Source organism: Lepidochelys olivacea (assembly GCF_965140295.1).
Source record: "Lepidochelys olivacea isolate rLepOli2 genome assembly, chromosome: 3".
NCBI classification, from domain to species: Eukaryota; Metazoa; Chordata; order Testudines; family Cheloniidae; genus Lepidochelys; species Lepidochelys olivacea.
In genome coordinates, this window is record NC_140413.1 from 119,770,033 (window position 1) to 119,791,868 (window position 21,836).

A 21,836-nucleotide genomic window follows, 5' to 3' on the forward strand; every position below is an offset into this window, starting at 1 on the left:
TTATATCTCACTCTTGGGAATGTAAAGGTTAGTGCTTGATTCTATAAAATTGTTTATTATGGGCTCTTTGTTTTGTGGCTTCAACAGTCATCTTTTATTTATGTGAGAGGTTTTTTTGTAATTATGTTTACCAATGAGTAAGATAGGAAATTTGAGGTAATGAGGACAGAGTTAAAAACTCGATGCTGTAAAACAGAACCTTGCTTTGGGTCTCCCTGTCCATATTATGCTGTCTGGTTTGATTGTAAGCTCCTCTGGGCAAGGATTAAGTCTTCTTTTGGGCCTACAGCACTGAGCACACTGTTGGCATATAACAAAATAATTAGTTTGTTGTTTCAGCTATAGGATATCTGCCCAGATTGAGTATGTTACATTCTGCAGATAGCAGCAGTGTGTTTATATTATTTCAGTTAGGAATCCAGGTGCAGTAATTGTTAACTCACTATGAGGAAGCTGAGTGTCAGGACTGATGCAGTGCACAAGTTTAAGCCAATGCCAGAAATCAGAGAATTGGGAAAATATTATAAGAGACATTAAAGAGAAGACATTAGAAATAAAGTGACAGCTCAGTTTCAACATTCCAAAGGAGGCATTATGATGTATCCTGTGATTAGACCATACCTATTCTGGCGATTGAGAAAGACAGAAAGGGACCAGCCGAAATCATTATCTTTAATTCCTGCTTCATTCACTTCCAGCAGCTCTTTCCTGTAAAAACAACCTGGAGCTGAGAAGTAAACATTGCTGCTGTTTGCAGAAAGAATTCTATTCCTGTAACACCTCTAGTTTCTTCGGTAACGGAAGTCTACCTAAGAGTCCAAGCAATTTTGAAAATAGCCCCTTGTGTATCAGTCTCTGGAATAGAAAGTATGGCTTGCCTTGACTCTAACTGCTGTCCAGTATTCAGAATACATTTTCTGCACAGTCCAGGTGTGCTTTTACTAAAGGACAATGTGTAGACTGATTTAACACTCTTAAAAGAATTTTCACTCAGAAAATACTGCTCCAGCTTCTGATACTGATAATAATGAATGGTGCTCAATGAAAGGCTGCAACATTGAGAGAAGCAATTCTCTGAACATGATTCCCATCCTAACACCTCAGAACTACCAGCCTAACTTCCTTGGCTGGAAGATGACTGGCTAAAAAGCAAGGAAAGACCATAGTAGATGGAAAATAAAGTTGGTTGTGTGTAGGCCCATCACAACCATCTGTATTTTTTGTCTGAAATTTTTCTTGGAAGCCAATAAAATTTGTATTTTAAAAAGACAAGAAATTTAGAAGAGGATGCCCAGATTCTAGCAGTGATAATGGAGGTTAGGCCTTTAAAGGTTGGCATGTTCTTTTAATAAGTCTGTCCAGAGAAAATAAAGCAATTCACTCGAGTGCTATATAACATTCACAGAAGGGATGTGTGTGTCATTCTACAAGTGAGTGATTGCGTTCTTTACCTCTTCTCTTTTGTTAGAATGGGTGTGATTGAGCAACATCCTTCCTGTTGCATCCCTGAAGTTCCCATGGTAGTAGGGAATATTAATAAACTGTGGCTATATCCCAACCCTTGAATCACTGATGACTGGCATCAAATCTATCTAGTTTCTTTTTAAAACGTTATTTTAAAGGAACTTTCCCTAAGGACGTGAGCTTGTGAGGTTTTTCTAAGTCCTTACAGCTCTACTCCAGCACAGTGAATAGGGCTAAATAAAATTATGTTGCTTGTCTCTGATTTTGATCTAATTTTCTGGGAAATATCTCCACACACCTTGAAAGCAATGCAAATGCATCACACTAAGCTTACCAAATCACTGGTTTCTTTTGTGTGGGAAGGTCTCCAGCCTTCCCAAAATCTCTCCTTTGCTGCAAAAGGAATGGAGTGTCCACCTTACGTTTTTCCCATCTCCTTTAGTCGCGCAGTGGCTGGTACCTGAGGTTTCAAGAGCTTTCCCCCTTTTTTCTCCTACTGATATATCCCCAATACTTTTGGTACCTTCTTCCTCTTTTTTTTCCCCCCAACTCTGCAACAAAAGAAAGTTAAGACTAAATGTCATTTTATAATTGCAGTAATGATCACCCAGCTGTGCTTTCCTGGTATTATAGTGCACGTCAGGATCAGTTTGGGAGCTCAGCTTCATTTCCTGCCCAGATGTAATACTGTTGTTATAGTAAGAAAGTACAGTTTCTTGTTCATTATGGCTGAAGTCTGACAGAGGCCTGTGAGAGATAATGAAGGCTTGGGTAAAAACGATGTTAAGGGTCTGGGCTTTGCCTAAGCTTTCAATCAGTCTTGTATGTATATGCGTGGGAGTGTGTGTGTTTGCACGTATATGTGTATATACAGGTTTTTTTACAGGTGTTTTTCTTTGAGTTAAGAAACGTTTTCTTTATTTATGAGTATGTGAAATTCTGAGGAGGAGCTCTTACACTTAAATGAACCTGTGAGCAGCCCATAGAAAAGCTAGTGCCCACAGCGCTAATAATGAGAACTGACAAGGCAATCCTGCTGTGTTTATTTATGACCTTCTGCCTTTGTTAGCTCTTGTGAGAAATTCCTTTCTAACCATAACAATATTGCTAGAGTTTGGCACTGTGCTGAGAAATCCCATGGAGCCCTGAGGCCCACTAACTGGCAAGGGTTCAGCTCATAACAGATTGGCATGATTGTTACAGTTTTAACATACCAGTATTTAGTTCTTTATTTACTCCTTTACCTAATTCATAAGTCTGCTTTGTTACCTTAACATGCTTGTTTATTTTGAAAAAGCACCCTTCAGAATTTGTGGGGGAGGCCTGGAGGAAGCCAGCTTCATTCTTGCTATTTTTTGTAATCTTATCCAGTGAATAACTCAGGGAAGTGTGATGGTGACAAAGTTAGGTTTGATGGTTCCACGGTCAGAGCTTTTTGTCGTCACAAGGCAACTAGCATAAAAAGAGGGATGGACAACAATAGAGAAATTGTGCCTTATTTTTACAGATCTAATCCCTTCAACCTTACAGACCATCAAGGGGCTAGTACAGACACTCAAGCAACACCTTTATAAAACTACTGTGTACCAAATACTCACAGCTAGGTCATAAAATGCAGTACAACTTTAATAGAATTGGCTGAATACAGTGTTTTCTTCTTCACTTGCAAATGTTCTATACTGAAACACCTTCCGTTTCTCTCAGGGCATAATTATTTTTCTTTCATTGTAATATAGTTGAGTACTCCTCCTCTCCGCAGACCCCTCCCCAACCCAAGATAACGTTTAGAGACACAAGCTCATTGGAAACATTATCTGGAAGAGTTTGGGGTGCTTTCTGTTCTTTGTGATAAGAAGAAACAGCTGCAACTTTCAAGAGTCCTATTTCGCTAGGGCAGTCAAAGACAAACAAAAGGTTTTTCCTCATGATTGTTTGTTTATTAAAATTCGGATCATTGTGAATGCTGTATTTTTACTTCTGTGTACTGTATATTTCTTTTTGGCTTAAGGCTCTTCAACTATGAATCTGTATTTCTACTTTCCTCTCTCTAATTGGGATCAAGGAGCACATGCAAACTTTGAAGCTCTCGTACAGAGGTTAGGTGAACACCCTCTGTGATGGGACAGACATAATTTCTGTTATAACTCTGAATATTTCCGCCACGTTGCTGCCATCATTTTGTTTGGCTAAAATGTGGTTGGGAAGAGCACACTATGCAGTTTTAAAGGTGGTCTTTTTGTGACCATTGCCTTTTTTGATTTTTTTGTAAAGGTGTAAGTGATTAAAGGAAGCGTCACAACACATCCCTTCTGTTAGTCTATTCATGGTGCTGTTTAAAATCTGAGTCCTCGGACATTTGTATAGGATTTCAGAAACCATTTAAAACTTGCATGGGAATGTCAAAGGCTTATGAATTTTACACAAATTCACTGTAAGCACGTTATATCAAAGTACCAAATTGTCCTTGTAGCTAAATGATTTTATACATTATATCATAACCCAGATAGTCCTGAAGAAATGAATATTTGTTATATGGAGACGTTTCAGGATTCTGGTTGATTAAGGTAGGTGGCATTATTTGCCATTTGCGAGAAGAGATCTGAAAGTTTATTTTCTGCTGTTTGTTATTATTGTGTTTGATTTGACACTCGCTCTTTCTCCAGTTTACTTAATAATGAAAGGTTGGGAGGGTCTGAATGAGCAGCTTTTGAACCATAATACTTTGACTTTGCTGTTAGTGCCCCATAAACTCCTTTTAACATCAGAAAGTAGGTGTGTGTGTGTGTGTGTGTTTGTGTTTGAAGCAGAGTGTAATTAAAACTATCTCAGCCCTTGATTGTTTGCACTTTGATTATCAGTCTTTCAACTGCACACTCAATTGGGATCACACGCTGGAGTCACAAAAATGAAGAAAAACAAAAGGGGGAAATCTTGCATGAAGATGAAAGCAGAAACGTTAATTGATGGTAGCCATTCGTTTAAGATTTAGGGTTGATTCTTCTGTGACTATCAAGAAAGAATTGTGAACCCTGCACTAGTGTTGCAGCCGCCATCTATCCTTTGCCCCTCTCTAGCACTCAGTGTATAAAGAGAATGGCATTTTGCTAATTATCTTTGTGTTTATATAGTTCTCTGATACATTTTTGTTATTCAGTTTCCTGGAAAACTGTCCACTTCCTGTTAGTTTTCCGGCATATTTTTCCATCTAATGTCTCCGTATAAATCAAGAGTTGAAGATGACAACTTTTAAAAAACCCAAAACAAAAGGTGGGCCCATATCATGCCTTCTGATTCAGTTCATATTGAAATCAGTGATGTTTGTATCTGTGTATTTACATTGCAAGATTAGTCCACATTCTTTCTTAACATACTCCATTCACTCTTGCCAAATTCACCTCTCTAGTAAACAACCATGGCATGTTTACTGGCACTCACCCTGAATCTGACCTCTCTCCTTAACGTGGCCATAGCTGACAATCCAATGGTATGGTTGAGCAAATCATTGGAGCTGCTATCACTGTAAGGTATTCAGTGAATGTGTTGGGTGGTTGACTTATTTTATCAAATTGTAGAATAAGTGACACCGCATACTTGAGCAATACTAAGAAGAGATCAATAATATGATCCCATAGCAATAGATAGGCAGACTGTGAAGAGCTACAAAGGCATCTCACAAAACTGGGTGACTGAGTGACAAAATGGCCAATGAAATTCAGCATTGATAAGTGCAAAGTAATGCACATTGCAAAACATAATCCCAACTATACATACAAAATAATGGGTTCTAAATTAGCTGTTACCACTCAAGAAAGAGATCTTTGAGTCACTGTGGATAGTTCTCTGAAAACATCTGCTCAATGTGCAGCAGCAGTGAAAAAAAGCGAACAGAACATTAAGAACCATTAGGAAAGGGATAGTTAATAAAACAGAAAATGTCATAATGCAACTATATAAATCTGTGGTACGCCCACACCTTGAATACTGAGTGCAGTTCTGGTCACCCCATCTCTAAAAAGATATACTAGAAATGGAAAAGGTACAGAGAGGGGAAAGAAAATGATTAGGTGTCTGGAACAGCTTCCATATGAGGAGAGATTAAGAAGGCTGGTACTGTTCAGCTTAGATATACATATGATATGATAGAGCTCTATAAAATCATGAATGGTGTGGAGAAAGTGAATAGAGGAGTGTTATTTACCCCTTTACATAACACAAGAATGAAGGGTCACCTGATAAAATTAATAGGCAGCAGGTTTAAAACAAACAAAAGGAAGTACTTCTTCACACAATGTACAGTCAACTTGTGGAACTTGTTGCCAGGGGATGTTGTGAAGGCAGGAAGTATAACTGGGTTCAAAAAAGATTTAGATAAGTTCATGGGGATAGGTCCATCAATGGCTATTTGCCAAGATGGTCAGGAATGCAACCCCTTGCTCCAAGTATCCCTAAACCTCCAACTGTCAGAAGCTGGGATTGGATGACAGGAGATAGATCACTCAAAATTGCCTTGTTCTGTTCATTTTCTTTGAAGCATCTGACACTGACACCTGTCAGAGATAGGATACTGGGCTGACCCAATATGGCCATTCTTATGTTCTTATTTTATTACATGGTTTTGTGATGCCAAGTTCCATGTACCCATGAGGTAGAAATGAAAGCAGAAAAGAATAGCTTGGAGTGGCTAGTGGCTGCTTGATCCTTCCATGGGCATCTGACCTAAAAGTTTACTGCAAGAGGGAGGCAAGATGGTGCCTATAAGATAATTGCATTAGGGGTTGAGAAGATTCAGATTTCCCCACCCACTCAGCCCCTCTACTGTGTGGCCCTTGTGGATTGGTCTGCTTCTTCCTTGGGGAAGAATTGACCAGCATGGACTAGAGAGATGGCTGCTATCCCAACTGGCTGCAAAGAAGGCTGCTCTTGAATTTCTTATACCCATCATTGTTCTTGGGAAGTTTGTGAAGTCCTCCTTCATTTCTTAAACAGGGCTCTCTCCCCAGATCCTGAATTTCTTACCAAAACACTTCAAAGAGAATAAGTCCTTCTCCCATATACCTGCATTGTGCAAAGTTACCTTCCCCTCTCTTTGGGGTTCTCAGAAGATATGGATGATTCTTTCCCTCTGAAAAGTCTTTTCTTGTCTTGGGGCAGCTGATGAGCTCTCAGAAAAACTTCTGGAATGTTAAATGTCCACAGTGGTTTTAGAAAATCAAATCAGCGGCACTGCTATGGGTACCCGCATGGCCCCACAGTATGCCAACATTTTTGTGGCTGACTTAGAACAACGCTTCCTCAGCTCTCATCCCCTAATGCCCCTACTCTACTTGCGCTACGTTGATGACATCTTCATCATCTGGACCCAGGGAAAAGAAGGCCTTGAGGAGTTCCACCATGATTTCAAAAATTTCCATCCCACCATCAACCTCAGCCTGGACCAGTCCGCACAAGAGATCCACTTCCTGGATACTATGGTGCTAATAAGCGATGGTCACATAAACACCACCCTATACCGGAAACCTCCTAACCGCTATTCCTACCTGCATGCCTCCAGCTTTCACCCAGATCACACCACATGATCCATTGTCTACAGCCAACTCTACGATACAACCACATTTGCTCCAACCCCTCAGACAGAGACAAACACCTACAAGATCTCTATCAAGCATTCTTACAACTACAATACCCACCTGCTAAAGTGAAGAAACAGATTGACAGATCCAGAAGTCACCTACTACAGGACAGGCCCAACCAAGAAAATAACAGAATGCCACTAGCCATCACCTTCAACCCCCAACTAAAACCTCTCCAGTGCATCATCAAGGATCTACAACCTATCCTGAAGGACGACCCATCACTCTCACAGGTCTTGGGAGACAGGCCGGTCTTTGCTTACAGACAGCCCCCCAACCTGAAGCAAATACTCACCAGCAACCACACAACACAGAACCACTAACCCAGGAACCTATCCTTGCAACAAAGCCCGTTGCCAACTGTGTCCACATATCTATTCAGGGGACACCATCATAGGGCCTAATCACATCAGCCACAGTATCCGAGGCTCCTTCACCTGCACGTCCACCAATGTGATATATGCCATCATGTGCCAGCAATGCCCCTCTGCCATGTACATTGGTCAAACTGGACAGTCTCTACGTAAAAGAATCAGTGGACACAAATCAGACGTCAAGAGTTATAACATTCAAAAACCAGTCGGAGAACACTTTAATCTCTCTGGTCACTCGATTAGAGACCTAAAAGTGGCAATACTTCAACAAAAAAACTTCAGAAACAGACTCCAATGAGAGACTGCTGAATTGGAATTAATTTGCAAAGTGGATATAATTAACTTAGGCTTGAATAGAGACTGGGAGTGGATGTGTCATTACACAAAGTAAAACTATTTCCCCATGTTTATTGCCACCCCCCCGTTCCTCAGACGTTCTTGTCAACTGCTGGAAATGGCCCACCTTGATTATTGCTACAAAAGGTTTTCTCTCCCCCCACCCCCCTCTCCTGCTGGTATTAGCTCATCTTAAGTGATCGCTCTCCTTACAGTGTATATGGTAACACCCATTGTTTCATGTTCTCTGTGTATATAAATCTCCCCACTGTATTTTCCACTGAATGCATCCGATGAAGTGAGCTGTAGCTCACAAAAGCTTATGCTCAAATAAATTGGTTAGTCTCTAAGGTGCCACAAGTCCTCCTTTTCTTTTTGCGAATACAGACTAACACGGCTGCTACTCTGAAACCAGAAAAAATGAAGCAAAGCTTTTGACACGGTCTCCCACAGTATTCTTGCCAGCAAGTTAAAGAAAAATGGGCTGGATGAATGGACTATAAGGTGGATAGAAAGTTGGCTAGCTTGTCGGGCTCAACGGGTAGTGATCAATGGCTCCATGTCTAGTTGGCTGCCAGTATCAAGTGGAGTGCCCCAAGGGTCAGTCCTGGGGCCCGTTTTGTTCAATATCTTCATAAATGATCTGGAGGATGGTGTGGATTGCACCCTCAGCAAGTTTGCAGATGACACTAAACTGGGAGGAGAGGTAGATACGCTAGAGGGTAGGGATAGGATACAGAGGACCCTAGACAAAGTAGAGGATTGGGCCAAAAGAAATCTGATGAGGTTCAACAAGGACAAGTGCAGAGTCCTGCACTTAGGACGGAAGAACCCCATGCACCGCTACAGACTAGGGACCGAATGGCTCAGCAGCAGTTCTGCAGAAAAGGACCTAGGGGTTGCAATGGACGAGAAGCTGGATATGAGTCAACAGTGTGCCCTTGTTGCCAAGAAGGCCAATGGCATTTTGGGTTATATATGTAGGGGCATTGCCAGCAGCTCGAGGGACATGATCGTTCCCCTCTATTCGACATTGGTGAGGCCTCATCTGGAGTACTGTGTCCAGTTTTGGGCCCCACACTACAAGAAGGATGTGGAAAAATTGGAAAGAGTCCATCGGAGGGCAACAAAAATGATTAGGGGTCTGGAACACATGACTTATGAGGAGAGGCTGAGAGAACTGGGATTGTTTAGTCTGCGGAAGAGAAGAATGAGGGGGGATTTGATTGCTGCTTTCAACTACCTGAAAGGGGGTTCCAAAGAGGATGGATCTAGACTGTTCTCAGTGGTAGCTGATGACAGAACGAGGAGTAATGGTCTCAAGTTGCAGTGGGGGAGGTTTAGGTTTAGGTTGGATATTAGGAAAAACTTTTTCACTAGGAGGGTGGTGAAACACTGGAATGCGTTACCCAGGGAGGTGGTGGAATCTCCTTCCTTAGATATTTTTAAGGTCAGGCTTGACAAAGCCCTGGCTGGGATGATTTAGTTGGGAATTGGTCCTGCTTTGAGCAGGGGGTTGGACTAGATGACCTCCTGAGGTCCCTTCCAGGCCTGATATTCTATGATTCTATGATGTGATGCTAAGCTTGTCTTTAATGGAAGATATTTTATATATTATAAATGGTCTGTGTTTGTGGAGGGAGAACAACTCTGAGAGAACTGAATGAAAAATAGTGTCAAAACAACTAAGTTTTAGTAGATTGCTCTTGTACAAATACAACTTTTCTGTCTTCCCAGTGGATTTAGGGCAATTTGTTTTTTAAAGAATGCTGGTAATTTATTTGCTGTTGCTACAGGACTTGCTGGGTGAAAATATTTCATTGCTGGAATACTAAAGAAACAAATGGCTCCTAAGGGTTTGTGGCTTTTTGTTTAAATTTTTATTTTCAGAATTTCTACGTGCTAAGCATTCCATTTTGGAGATAAACAGGAAAGTTTGTACCTTGAGAGATGTTGTATTGTTTTTCTGCTCTAAAGATTTATTGTTTACTTTCAGTATCAAAAAGTGCAGCTGGAAGACAAGCCCTAAATTGTACCAGTTTACAGTTCTTGTTAGACTTTATCAATTTGCTTTGAGAGCAGTGGGTCATTAGTATTTATCATTTCATAAAGCTGATGTTTGTAAAATATCAACTTTTTTCATGCCATTGGGAGGGTTTCTTGATGCTCCTGGAGACTTCAGGAGGTCCCTTCCCATTAACTATCAGAGAATTATGGATCACATTCTGAGTGGTACTAAATACCATCACTGAGGTGTACAGTTGGCCATATTTCCATGTGGTTTTTTGAAACTATAATGTAATTTTAGTAGATTTGATTGTCATAAAGCTCTCTTCCCTGTCAATCTGTTGCCAACACAACCATATAGGACTACCTTCTTGACCACTGAAAATGGTTGAAATTATAAAATCATTACATTCATTCCCGCAGCCTCTTGTTTTTCCCAACTTGTGGCTAGTGGACTAGATATTGGTGTATCAGATTCTATTTGGGTTGTTATGAAATTGGTCAGTTTTTTTTCATCTCTAAATTTACAGAATTCACAGATCTGCACAGCAGTAACATCTTACCCCATTTTAAAAAATGTAGAAGAAGAACAGCCTGTCAACATGTATTTCAAATACTGTAGTCCTTATGACACTGAGGAATTTGCTAGGACTAAATCCTAGGAAATAAATGACTCCTTTAAATCATAAAATCTAGAGGATTAAGCAGCTATGGTTCAGCTTTATCTACAAATAGGAATTACAGTGAACTTACTACTGCAGACTTTTTTTCCTGGTCACCTAAATATACTGAACCAGGATTATTAAAAATATTTATAAAATAAAAGACATCTTAAAAACACAGAAACTTTGCACAATAATCAGGTGTATTATTGAAGGCTTCTTTTCCTTTGAAAAATCAGGAATTGGCCACTGCTCTAGGCAGGATGGGCTAGTGTAGGGGTCAGCAACATTTGAGAAGTGGCGTGCCAAGTCTTCATTAATTTAAGGTTTTACATGCCAGTAATAAATTTTATATTTACAGGGGTCCCCTGACGGAACCCCAGACTGGCAGCGGGCTGAGCGGTGCTGGCAGCTGGAACCCCGGCGGCAGGGGCCGGTGGCTGGAACCCCAGACCGGCAGCACGGGCATCAGATGGAACCCCAGACGGGCACCGCGCTGAGCCGCTCAGCCCGCTGCCAGTCTGGGGTTCCGTCTGCCAGCCGGTGTCCCGGCCGCTGGCCCCGCTCAGCCCGCTGCTGACCCGGGGTTCTGTCCATCCAGGCTCGCAGCAGGCTGAGTGGGGTGGGCGGCTGGGACCCTGGCTGCAGCAGAGTGCCACTAAAAATCAGCTCTCGTGCCGCCTTTGGCACACGTGCCACCTGTTGCCAACCCCGGGCTAGTGAAATCTTGTTTCCCTAAATAACCAAAATGTGGCCTCAATCTGTGTAGGCTTTCCGTAGGGCTGTGCAGAGTACTGTTGGTGTCATTAGGGCTCCACACAGGTGGTCTACCTATGTGGGTCAGGTTGCAGGTTCAGGACCCATAGTTTGGAAACTAATATGTATACTAGTTTTGTTCGGACTTTGCATTTGATCAGTTTAGAATCCCTTTATGTTTACTGCCTGGAAATGTTCCCATCAGGTGGAAACCTTGGATAAAATCCTGGCTCCATTGAAGTCAATGGCAAACCTCATATGGACTTCAATGGTACCATGATTTTACCCTTAGTAAAGGGAATCCTTCCTGTTAAAATGGAAGCTGAATCCTGTGCAGGTACTTAGACTTCGCATAGGTTATAGTCACTGCTGACGTCAAAGACTGGGGATTATCAATTCTAAACAAAAACAAGTCATAGCATTGATTTTTTATTTTATTTTATTTTATTTTTTTTTTAAGAATTTGCTCACGCATGTTCCTGATTGCTGAAGTTAATACTGGACTTTTGGGGGGGAGGAATGATTTTGCGTTTTTTGGAATCTGTTCAGCATAACTTTTCAAAAATAGTATTTGACCCTACAAGAACAAAGCAGGATGTCTGAGAGCACAGTTCAGTATTTGGGGTAGTTTAGGACAGTGGTTCTCAACCAGGGGCACATGTACACCTGGGGGTACATAGAGGTCTTCTGGGGATACATCAACTCAGTATTTGCCTAGTTTTACAACAGGCTACATATAAAGTACTAAGCGAAGTCAGTACAAACTAAAATTTCATGTTGACACTGACTTGTTTATACTGCTCTATATACTGTATGCTGAAATGTAAGTACAATATTTATATTCCAATTGATTTATTGTATAATTCTATAGTAAAAATGAGACGTAAGCAATTTTTCAGTAAGAGTGTGCTGACACACTTTTGTATTTTTATGTCTGATTTTGTAAGCAAGTAGTTTTTAAGTGAGGTGAAACTTGTGGAACACAAGACAAATCAGACTTCTGAAAGGGATACGGTACTGTACTCTGGAAAGGTTGAGAGCCACTGGTTTAGGAAACCCCGGAGGTTTATAGACTGAAGGAAATGGGTTTCCCTAGTAAATGGTCCACATTTCACACCACTTTGTTTACTGTCACTAAAATTAGTGCAAGAAGCTAAAATTTTGCACAAAGCGAGCTACTTTGGTTTAGAAGCTTTCATGAATAGCTTAGTGTGTACAGGTACAGTTTTGACAGTAAAAATGAGAATGAATGTGTAATAAGTGGAATGAAATGAAACTGTCTGGAATACCATGACTAACCATATGTGAAGAGTGTCTTTAACCAAACATTAATTTAGCAAAGCTCAGGTTTGTCCTGCACACGAATTTAGCATAGAACAGATTCCCTGTCATGGTAGAATTTTCTGAGACAGAAAGTTGGTGAATCAGGCTTCCTACCAGAGACCTAGGGCTTTCTCAAAGAAAGTATTTGTAATGGAAGTGATCGTGGTTGCTTTGCCTCAAATGAACCTTGAATTAACAACATTTGTAGAAGGTTCCTTGTCTTTTGGCCATGAGTGTGTTACTTGGGCAAGGAGCCACCCTGATAATGTTGAAAGCCACTTGTACAAAGAGATTATAACAGCCTCACTTTTAAAGAAGTAGGTTGGCTGATTTTGTTTCTCCAGTTATGGTGAGTGGAGAGGTACAGGTGGGAAGTATTCTGTGTGTCTTGTCAGGTAAGATTTTAAGGGATGCACATTTTTGACATGGTTGGATAAGGATTACAACATATATAGTTAGGATAGAAGATACCTGCTCGGGGAGCCAGGATTAGTACATGAAAGATTTTTCCTCATGTTCTCCATCATTCCTGTGTCTGTGTATTTTTCCAGTTGCACAGGAAATCTGAGGCTGTTAGCTCACTTGCTGTCTAGACAATGTGACCAGCGGGGCCTTTGGAAGACTTCTTGAAACACACTATTATAGGCTGCTTTGTGATGAAAAGAGGTCTTACAAATATCTTGAAATTTAAACAGAGCTATTGTGGCGCTTTTCTTTGTGTGTTTGTCAGCCAAATCATTGGCTCAAAGTTAATCTCAGTTACAGAGCATATTGTTCGTAAACCCCTCTAGTTCCAAAACAATAGTGAAGTGTGCGTATCTACTTGTGTATGTTATATATGGATCTATATTTACATATATTTTATATACACACACACACATATTATATATATATACATAGATAGATATGATTTTACTTTTAAATTTGTTGAGGGGGGGTATATTATGTAGCATTTTATCTTTTATCTTTAATACTACTCGAAGACTGCAAGAAGGCCTGAGTTTATTAACTGTGGCTTCAGTCTCAGACCAGCCTGAGCCCAAAAATCTACACTGCAATTTTACAGCCTCGGGGCCTGAGCCCGAGTCAGCTGACAGGTGTTTAATTGCAGCATAGGCATACCTTATGTGATGTGTTTTTACTGTTGAGCTGAGAATGTCCTAATGCTGTCAAACTAATTGTGTTTAGAATGTTGCTTGCTTCCAGGATCATCATCAAGTTATTGCATTCTCATTTTTGTTGTTGGGTTTTTATATTTTTCGGCTCTAAGAATATTCCTTGAGTGAGAAGGATTATTACATATGTGTTTTGTTGTTTCCCCTGTTCTTCACTGATGAGTAACCTTAAGTTTCCTTGCTCCGAATGAGTAGTTTATTTCCTACACCTTTCCCTGCTCGCTGTGTTACAATTGTGGATCAGAATCAAGAATGTTTTTCCTGTCAAAGTCTGATAAGATCATACCACCGGGAAAACATGTCATAATCCTAAACACAATGTGATCCTGTTCATTACAGCTCTTGTACTTGTCACGTGGACCAGAATAAAGGTGGTATATAGGTGGAAGGTGAAGGGAAAAGGGAAGATAGTCTTACCTAAGAGGTATAAATCCTGCACATTGACACCTAGGTTTCTAATCAAGTTTTATTTAGAAACTAGCTTTGAGAACTGGTTGGGATGTCCTGAATAATACAGATACAGACATAGATAATGTAGCATTTTGGTATGATTTGGTAGCAGAAGATATACCAAATTGTATTTCATCCTTTATTTTTCTTTAGACCTGGCACCACATTTTAAAACTAAAGTAAACTGTAGATAACACTAATAAGATTATGCTACAAGAATCAAATCTGTGTAGCAAAAGATTTTTGGCAAGAGTAGGTTTGTTGTGTTTTATTCCAGGAAATCAGAGCCTTACAGATGAAGTCTCTGAAAAAGAGGTAGAATTTAAGGCATGCCTTGGGGTATGGGGACCTCAGCCCCTTAAAAGAATCCTTGCAATTACCTAACCTGCCAGCATTCCAACAAGATAAATGGAACCACTGTAGCTTGAAGGTGCCTTGGTTTGAATGAGATGCAGTAAGGTCTCTCTGTTCTTTACAGGCATCGTAGATCTGATAGTACTTATAAAAGAATAGAGTTGGTGCCCTGCTGACTAAATTGTCCTCTAGAGAAGTATTAGTTACAGAGCTTCTTTGTTAACTAGGCTGCATGCTTAAACCACTTTGGTAACTCTTATTAGCAGGTTTCTAAATAGCTTTGCATATGGATAAGTTAAGCGGATGTGTGTGTGTGTGTGTAAGTGTATTTATATAATTTACATATAAAACTGTATGTGCACACATAGTGTGTATATAAATGCCTGTATTGTGGAAATTGCATATTACTTTATTACTGTTCTGTTACTTGGACGAACAGTAAACATTAAAATGATGCTGACATGAGAACAATAAGAAGACCTCTGCTCTTACGGTCTGTATGCATCCGATGAAGTGAGCTGTAGCTCACGAAAGCTTATACTCTAATAAATTTGTTAGTCTCTAAGGTGCCACAAGTACTCCTTTTCTTTTTATGGATACAGACTAACACGGCTGCTACTCTGAAACCTGTCTGGATATTGCATGCATTCCCTTCTCTATATAATTTCCTCATGTACCTTTTTTTTTTTATAACAAGGCTTTACCTGTTCTTGCATTGCATGTAATGGGGGCGGGGGCAGGAGGCGGTCACAAGGTACATATATTTATGTATATATATTTCTCTAAAAAAGCAATTATCAAATTAAAAGAAAAAAAAAACAGACAACTCCATGGCAAGTTAATGAAGTATGGATGGCTGGTTTGTGTTTCCTCTTTGCCTGTAACCTGGAGAGCTCTGTGGATAATGTAAGTCTATTCACTCTTGTGAGAAAGCTTACATGTTTATCTGTTTTCTTGCTTGGCAAGACACACTGTTGCTATGATAACAACCCCTGACAGTGTGGCTAAATGAATGGCGAGGTGTGCATGTACAATATCCAGCCCTGTAAGGAAATCCTGCAGTTTGTTCAGTGTGTGGATCATGATGTACGGGAGGCGGGTCAGTCGCATCAGGCTGAAGTAGTGTGCAGTGCAGTTGAAGCCTGTCTGTTGTTTGCACGCTCTCTCTCTGGACATAGTTTAGCTCTTTAAGCAAAGTGGCATCACTTGAGAGCCCCTCCCCACCTTTTGCTTTTATGAATGAGCTGCATCAGGTTTGTGAGGAAATCCCTTGAAGGCATGCACTTGAGGAACTGCCTGGGACTTGTCACTCATTCCTCCCCCGTGGGGGATTAAGAGAATGAAAAGTCGTAATGCGACCTGATGGAAAAAATGAACTTCACTTGTGTCCCCTGCCTTCTTCCCCCCCCCCTCCCCCCAGCAAGCCAAAGATAAATGGTGATATTACGGTGAACTCTCAAGTTTTGTCTTGATCCCTGAACTACAAATCATTTTATCATGCACAGTATTAACGCTTAATGCATTTTTTTTTTCAAATTCCTCTTGGCTTCATGAAACAAGTGATCTTCAGCCCAAAAAATGTTATCGAGTTTGAGCTGTTGTCTGGGCGAAATGGCCTCTAAACACAGAGCTGTGTATGTGTATATCTTTTACCCCTTGGGTACACAGGATCTGTATTCTTTGTGAACTGCTTCTATTCTGCTAGATTCTGTTTTCAGTTTTTATTATGTGTTTTTCAGCAGCATTTGTTTTATCAGCAGTTTCTGCTACATTTGTTACACATTACGACAGTAATCATTTGCTTCTGTTTAAGGGTGAGCTATATTATGCATGGAAAAGCAGTAATTACTTACCTATTTGTCAAATATATTCCCGTTTAAAAATCTCTATAATTATTCTATACTGTATGAAATACCTTCATTACTTGCTTACACTTTGTACAGACATTAATAGTTGTTAGAACAGACAGAACAAAACCAGTTTATTGCCAATTACACTATTATACTGCTATTTTCAGGGGGTTGCAACTTTACTATAAAAATCAGTGCAGTGTTGACATACAGGGTCAGATGATGAATATGGATTCCCATTTTTACATACACAATGAACTACATGTACAGTTTTGGGCTCAGAGGAAAAAGCATTAATATCACAGGTGCAAAGTTGTGCCCACAGAAACTGAGATCTTATTTGGATTGGAAAGAAGGTCCACAAAGTGTTATGTTGGGGGGCTAATTTGGAGTAAAAATGGAGGGTCAGGCACAGACAGTCGTCCTCGTTATGCTCAAGGAAGAGTGGAGTCCATCTTAGGTGTTTTCTGTACTGGTTGAGTTTTAAGATGCTTATTTTGCACTTAAACTCATGCAACTTGGAAGTGAATTATAATTTTCAAAAAATTCGAGTTTTTTTAGGGGGTGAGTCTTTTGTAAGGGGACCAGTAGGTGATGGCAAATTTGTTACATTTAAGGATACTCCTGTGCAATCTGTCCCAATGTATTGAAAATTCAACAAAAATATTATTGAAATGTTCTTCCTTTGTTCATCAAAAATTTGGCTGATGTTTGCACATGAATAATTTGTCCCTTCGTCAACTCTCCCCCAGACGGAGCAAGATTCTCCACACCTTACTCATGTAACTAATCATGTTGGCTTCAGTGGAACTACTCATGTGAGTAAGATTAGAACCATGTGAGCAAGATTGAAACCAAATGGGTAAATGGTCTGTCGTACTAGTTATTTAATCTGTTGAAGACTTTGAGGTCATGAGAGGACATATAGGAGTTGACCTATTTTGTGTGTGAAATAGCAATCTTTTATTTTCACCTTACTTAGCTAATAGAAGTATCAACTTGCCTCCTAATTTATACCTTACAACCTGAAAGTATTTGTCATTGTGTAAAAAATCTACAACATTTTGCAATATTTGGGTTTTCTCAGCGTCTGTTAAGTATGAATGCTTACACAAGGGCTTCCTCCAACAGAAGGTTACTGGACTTTGGGAGCTCCCACTTCTATTGAAAAATTATGGGATACACCTCTACCTTGTTGCAACATTTCTAGTTGTCTGACATTTATTAAAGTCCAATCCTGAAGAACCAAGTAATTCCATAGGGCTTGAGCTTCAGTCAAAAGTTAAATTGGTATCTTAAGTACAAGTGATCATGACTTGATCAATTTATAATGTGCAAACAGAGTAAAGTCCAGGCCAGTGATATATATACCTGATGCTGTAAAAGGACCAATTTCACAGAGCTGAATACATTTATGAGCTATATTAGGTAGGAGGAAGAATTTAATCAGAAAAATATTAAATATAATTGGGAATTGTTTACAGACACTTTACTAGATGCCCAAAAAAACCCACAATTGAGGAAGAAGGTTGTATTGGTTAAAAAACTGACCTGGGCAAAAGGGGGAAGTAAAGACAGCTATAAAAAGTTATATATATAGAAGAAAGGGGAAGTTAATAGTAATGAATATAAATCAGAAGCTAGAAACTGTAGACAATTTATAAGGGAAGCAGAAGGACACAAGGATAAATCTAGGGCTAGTAGAGTTAAGGACAGTAAGGAGTTTTTTAAGAATATTAGAAACAAAAAGAATCCTAACAGGGAGGTGGTGGAATCTCCTTCCTTAGAAGTTTTTAAGGTCAGGCTTGACAAAGCCTTGGCTGGGATGATTTAATTGGGGATGGGTCCTGCTTTTGAGCAGGGGGTTGGACTAGATGACCTCCTGAGGTCCCTTCCAACCATGATATTCTATGATTCTATGATTCTAACAGTGTGTGGCAGAGCTCTGACCTTGTTTCTGTGGGTCCCGCGCTTCCAGGCGGTTTATGCTAGCTTCAGAGGCTCACTGCAACCCTCCACGTAGCCCTTCTCTCTCTAGGGCCAGGGATACAGTCTACTGAGCCCTTTTCATCATAAGCCAGCAAAGAGGTTGGTGAGAAAATTCCCACAGTCTCTGTTGCTCCTACAGTCTTATACCAAAACAGTTTAGCCTCCCGTCCTGACTGGGGTTTGTTTTCCCCTCCCAGGAGGTGTTTCTGTAGTGGCAGGTTGTGGGGGGAGTAGGGGGACCCAGGCCTGCCTTCTACTCCGGGTTCTGGCCCAGGGACCCTAATGGTAGTAGCTGTTGGCAGCCAATCTTTCACTGCCAGAGTTGCTACATTTCCCTGGGCCACTTCCCCACAGCTCTCCTACTTCTCCCTTACCTATTACTTGAGGGTGTCTTCATTAACTAGCCCTTCAGCCACACTTCCTCTCCTCCAGCTCTCCTCTTCCTGACTGGAGTGAGCCCTTTTAGAATATCAGAGGGGTCTTAATTAGAGTCAGGTGGTCACATTAGCTTAGTGGCCTCACCTGACTCTTTGCAGGTTAATTGGAGTCGGGTGTTCTTATTAGCCTGGAACAGCTCCTGCTCTGGTCAGTCAGGGAACAGAAAACTGTTAATCCAGTGGCCAGTATATCTGCTTTCTGCTACTCTGCTGTACCTTCCTCTGGGCGGCATCCACTGACTCCCTTGACGCCTTTGAGGAGCAGTAGGCGCTGTCTGGGGTCCTCTGCTCGGTGTCCCCATCCGGTTCCCTTCGTTTGACCCTTTGACCGCACTCCTGTCCCTGTTGTTCATTAGTTGTCCCCCGTAATTATTGGTTTCCCAGGTCCTGTGGATCCCCCCCTTAGGCTTTGCCCGCCCACTTCCTGGATCCCAATAAGGCTACTCTGCTGTACCCAACTGGCCTGGGTCTATCACAAGTGGTATTGGTCAATTACTAGCTGGAAGTGGTAGAATTATCAATAATAATGCAGGAAAGGCAGAAGTGGTCAATAAATATTTCTGTTCTGTATTGAGAGGGGAATATTATGTAGTCATATCATATGATAAGTCTTTGTATTCCACTAATATCTCAGGAGAATGACAAACAGCAGCTACTACAGTTAGACATTTTAAAATCAGCAGGTCCAGATAGATGCATCCAAGAGTTCTAAAAGAGATGGATGAGGAGCTTGCTATATCTTGGAACACTGTGGAAGTTTCAGAAGACTGGAAGAAAGCTAATGTTGTGCCAATATTTAAAAAGTGTAAACAGGATAACCAGGTTATTGTAAGTCTGTCAATCTGACACTGATCCCAGGCAAGATAATGGAGTTGCTGATATGGGACTCAATAAAGAATTAAAGGAGGGTAATCTAATTAATGCCAGTCAGTATGGGTTTATGGAATATGGATCCTGTCAAATTAACTTGATTTTTTTTATGAGATTACAAGTTTGGTTGATAAAGGCAATAGTGTTGATTTAATATACTTAGACTTCTGTAAGGCAGTTGACATGATGCCGCACACCATTTGATTAAAAAATTACAATGACATAAAATTAACGTGGAACACATTAAATGGATTAAAAGCTGGATAACAGATAGGTCTCAAAATGTAATTGTAAACTGGGAATCATCATCGAGTGTATGTGTTTCTATTGGGGTCCTACAGGGACTGGCCCTTGGTCATACGCTATTTAACATTTTTATCAATGATCTGAAAGAAAGCACAAAATCATCCCTGATAAAGTTGGCAGATGACACAAAAATTGTGGGAGTGGTAAATAACGAAGAAGACAGGTCACTGATACAGAGCAATCTGGATCGCTCAGTAAGCTGGGCACAAGCAAACAATATGTGTTTAAATATGGTCAAATGTAAGTGTGTAGGTCTAGAAACAAAGACTGTAGGACATACTTGCAGGATTGGGAACTTTTATATCCTGGGAAGCAGTGACTCTGAAAAAGATTTGGGAGTTGTGGTGAACGGTGAGCTGCACCTGGGCTCCCAGCTGTGGCCAAAAGGGCTAACGTGATCTTTGGATGCATAAACAGGGAAATCTGGAGTAGAAGTAGAGAAGTTATTTTGGAATTGGTGTGACCTCTGCTGGAATACTGGGTCCAGTTCTGGTGTCCAAAGTTCAAGAAGAATGTTGTTAAACTGAAGAGGGTTCAGAGGAGAGCCACAGGAATGATTAAAGGATTGGAAAACATGACTTATAGTGATAGACTCATGGAGTTCAATCTATTTAGCTTAATAAAGAGAATATTAAAGGTGACTTCGGTAAGTACCTACATGGGGAACAAATATTTAATAATGGGCTCTTCAGTGAAGTAGAGAACTTTATAACATGATCCGATGGCTGGAAGCTAAAGCTAGATAAATTCAGATGTAAAATAAAATAAAGCATACATTCCTAACAGTGAGGATAATTAACCACTGGAACAAATTACCAAGGGTTGTGGTGGAGTCTGCATTGCTGGACATTTAGAAATCAAGATTGGATATTTTTCTATACGATACACTCTAGAAATTTGGGGAAGTTCTGTAGTCTGTGTTATACAAGAGATCAGACTAGATGATCCCAGGGGTCCCTTCTGGCCTTGGAATCTAGGAATCTAAAACTTTGGGGGATGTACCCAGCCTTCAGGTGATTGAAATTTTTCGTTAACTAGCATTCAGATAAGCAAGATTTGACTATATAGGGAACACTTTACGCACCAGTGGCAATGCAGCCGTATCTGAAATGAAACACAGCAGTTGTTTAACAGTGTATAGCAACATCGTATACAGTATTCCCTCTAATTTTTCCCACCCATGTGCGGAATGAATTTTGTTATGTGCACCAATTTGGAGGTGATGAGTGACATGTCACCTTCATATTGGTGCACATAACAAAATTCATGGGGTGGGGCTGAGGGGTTCTGAGTGTGAGAGGGGGCTCAGGGCTGGGGCAGAGGGTTGAGTGCAGGGGTTGAGGGCTCCGGCTGGGAGTGCGGGCTCTGGGGTGGGGTCGGGGATGAGGGGTTTGGGGTGCAGGAGGGTGCGCCAGGGCTATGGTGGGGAGAGAGACTCCCCCCAGCTTTCTCTCCCCGCAGCAGCACCTGGGCTGGTGGGAAAAGTTCCTCTCCCCACCACGGCAGCTTCAGGGCTGGGGCTGCAGGATAGGCACCCCACCCCCAGCAGGTTCAGGCTGGGGCTGGGTGAGTGGTGCACCGACGGCACCTGGGGCCAGGTTGCCCTGCCCCAGCCGTGCCTGGGGCTGGGCTGTGCCATGGCTGGGTCCGGGCCACCCTGGCTGCAGCAGGTCCAGACACCCCAGCCACGGCAGGTCTGGGCCACAGCACAGTTGGGGCTGGGGCAGGGGTGCCACGGCAGGTTGGGGGTCAGGGGAGGCGTGCCCCTCCCCTGGCCGCAGCGGGTCCCCAGCCACGGCAGGTCCCCGGGTAGGTTCTCTGAGCGCCTGCATGGCACTAAATAGGCTGCTGCA

At 41.2% G+C, this 21,836-nt stretch overlaps 1 protein-coding gene across 13 annotated transcripts in view; it reads left to right on the forward strand.

Moving 5' to 3' along the window:
• The window catches only part of ARID1B (AT-rich interaction domain 1B), a 415,499-nt gene that overhangs the window by 257,572 nt on the left and 136,091 nt on the right, over positions 1-21,836 (forward strand). The window lies entirely within an intron of this gene.